Source organism: Macrobrachium nipponense, chromosome 40 (assembly GCF_015104395.2).
Source record: "Macrobrachium nipponense isolate FS-2020 chromosome 40, ASM1510439v2, whole genome shotgun sequence".
In the NCBI taxonomy this organism is placed as follows: domain Eukaryota; kingdom Metazoa; phylum Arthropoda; class Malacostraca; order Decapoda; family Palaemonidae; genus Macrobrachium; species Macrobrachium nipponense.
Window position 1 is genome coordinate 18,154,483 of NC_061101.1, and position 2,500 is coordinate 18,156,982.

At 41.8% G+C, this 2,500-nt stretch overlaps 1 protein-coding gene across 4 annotated transcripts in view; it reads right to left on the bottom strand.

Annotated features, from left to right (window-relative positions):
- The window catches only part of LOC135211965 (uncharacterized), a 934,916-nt gene that overhangs the window by 239,808 nt on the left and 692,608 nt on the right, over positions 1 to 2,500 (bottom strand). The window lies entirely within an intron of this gene.

Genomic DNA, 2,500 nt, shown 5'->3' on the forward strand with positions numbered 1-2,500 from the left:
AAAAGATTAAAGAGGAAGAGGGCTCTCCGGAGATCTTCAAGAGAGGACGTCCACTTTCATGCACAGGCAAAGAAGACCGACCACCTGTCAGGAAATGGAAGGTTTGTTTTGTAGGCAGCGAATCTTTCGGAAATTGTAATGAAGCAATTCGTGTCACATGACTAACACGTGACTATAAATATCCGAGTTTAGTTCTCACAAGCGAATGACGGTACACATTACTGCTCCCGCTATTACTTCTGTTTATAATCAAAACGATAATATGCGCCAACACATGCACACACTACAAAGTACTGGCAATAACACTGACGACCCCCGGATGAACTAAGAACGAAATTAACTTGACACAAAAATGAACTAGAACGAAATTGACTTTACATAAAAATGTCAGTAAACATAATACCATCCTTGTTTTCTCTCAAAGTGTCAGGCCTTCCTCTTTCTTTGCTTTTGGCATATAGACTATACCTCACAATTACGTACAGGACAGATAAACACACACACACGCACAGAGAGAGAGAGAGAGAGAGAGAGAGAGAGAGAGAGAGAGAGAGACTGCTTCCATCTGGAAGGATGTGCGACCATTGTTTTATAAACTCAATGATGATCACAACGTCGCCCAGCCCTTAAGCTATGAAAAAAATGGAGTTGCACACGCACTGTGAAAGCGCAATATGGTGCAATCATGAAAGCGGAATGCAAAAAGGCAACATCATGAGATGTACATCGGGGGACAAAATTGCAGGCGATACTGGAGACGTAAATAAAACCGACTGAAAAAAATGAGGCGTTTTCTTCGTATTTCTGCAAGATTTTCGAAAGTGATTCAGTGTTGTTTCCACACTATGAAAATATTTATCAATATTTTTACCTGTGTAGCAATACCGTCAAAATTGACGATATTAGCGGACCGTATTCATGTGCGAACCACAGAAACTTATTGTCAACGAGATTGATGTCGCGTACGAAGCTGCGCTGGAACCCGGCGCTGCCCGTCATGTCTCCCCTAAACCCTCCCCAATTTCCAATCGACATTGACCCTACCCAACGCCACTCAGGCGGACAAACAGGTTTGTCAACCGGGGGAGGACAAACAAGATCAGATCCTCTCGATTTTTCTAATATAATATTAGTACAGGGCCAGTGGCGAGAAAGGCTGGTCCCGCCCGTGCTAGACAACGGAAAGTTTAATTTGATTTTGCCGTCAAGGAGTTGAAATAACAGTAGGCATAACGAGCCTATTTTCGATGCAATTGCATCTACGGATTATATTTTCTACAAATGTACACAAATATGAACGAAGGGTACGTTCATGTATGTGAAAGCGTACGTGTGTTAAATGGTGCCACTATAACCCAATGTGACAGTGGAAAGCGAAGCAATGAATGCGTGTGTGTGTTTGTGAAGGTGGAAAAATACGCGACTGTAGGTACACGCATGTGTATGTAACAGTAGAAGTTCCTACGAGAGTGGGTGATGATACACACCTGAGTATACTTCCAAGAGCACCTATCATTGGAAATAGACAACTCAACCATGTGGACGTATGGGAGATGAAAAGGTCTAAGAGAACAGGATGTACAGGACAGAGGAAGATGGAGAAGGATGACTAGACACAGCGATCCCATATAGAAATGGGAAAAGCTGAAGGTAAAAGAAAGAAAGAAAGAAAGTGTGTACGCACTTAAGTGTGTGGACGTATGGGAGATGATGAGTTATGCTATATAGTGTAAGTACGTACTTGAGTGTGTGGACGTATGGGAGATGAATTATATTATATAGTGTATGTATGCACTTAGTGGCAGAGGAAATGTATTGAAGAAAGTCTACGTGCAGTCCCACGTGTGTATAGAGTTTCTTGTGTAAGCAAACTTTACGTAAAAGTATATTCGTGTAAGGCAGTGTATGTGACTTGCGCGTGCCCAAGTAACTGGCAGTAGTATACGTAACGTTAAGTGCACATGGCAGCGTGTGCGTACGTTCTAGTGTGCACGTATGTGACTTAAAGAGTCGGCATAAATTATGAAGAAAATTGAGAGAGATAAGGAAAAAAAAACTACGAGGTCAAACAGCTGGTGATATTTCTAGGTCTTTTGTCAAGGACTGCTGTATTAAATGAATTGCACGGTGGAAATCGCGCATTTCTCTCTCTCTTTAAGTTGCGAAGAAATCGCGCATTTCTCTCTCTCTTTAAGTTGCGAAATGTTTCTAAACTCTCTCTCTCTCTCTCTCTCTCTCTCTCTCTCTCTCTCTCTCTCTCACCATTCCCTTTTCACACCTTCGTCCTCATATACTATTAAACCTACTAAGAATTCCTCCAGTCTTTCTCTTTTCAGTCTCACAGTACAAAGCACATTCAGTTCAGTCACTATATCATACAATTTGTAATTTTTCTGCGAATTCACATTTTATCTGGGGCTCCACATCAGTTGGAAACTTCTTCCCTATTGACCCGTTGACACGTCGATCACAGCGCACATTTATAAGACCATAAAATCGT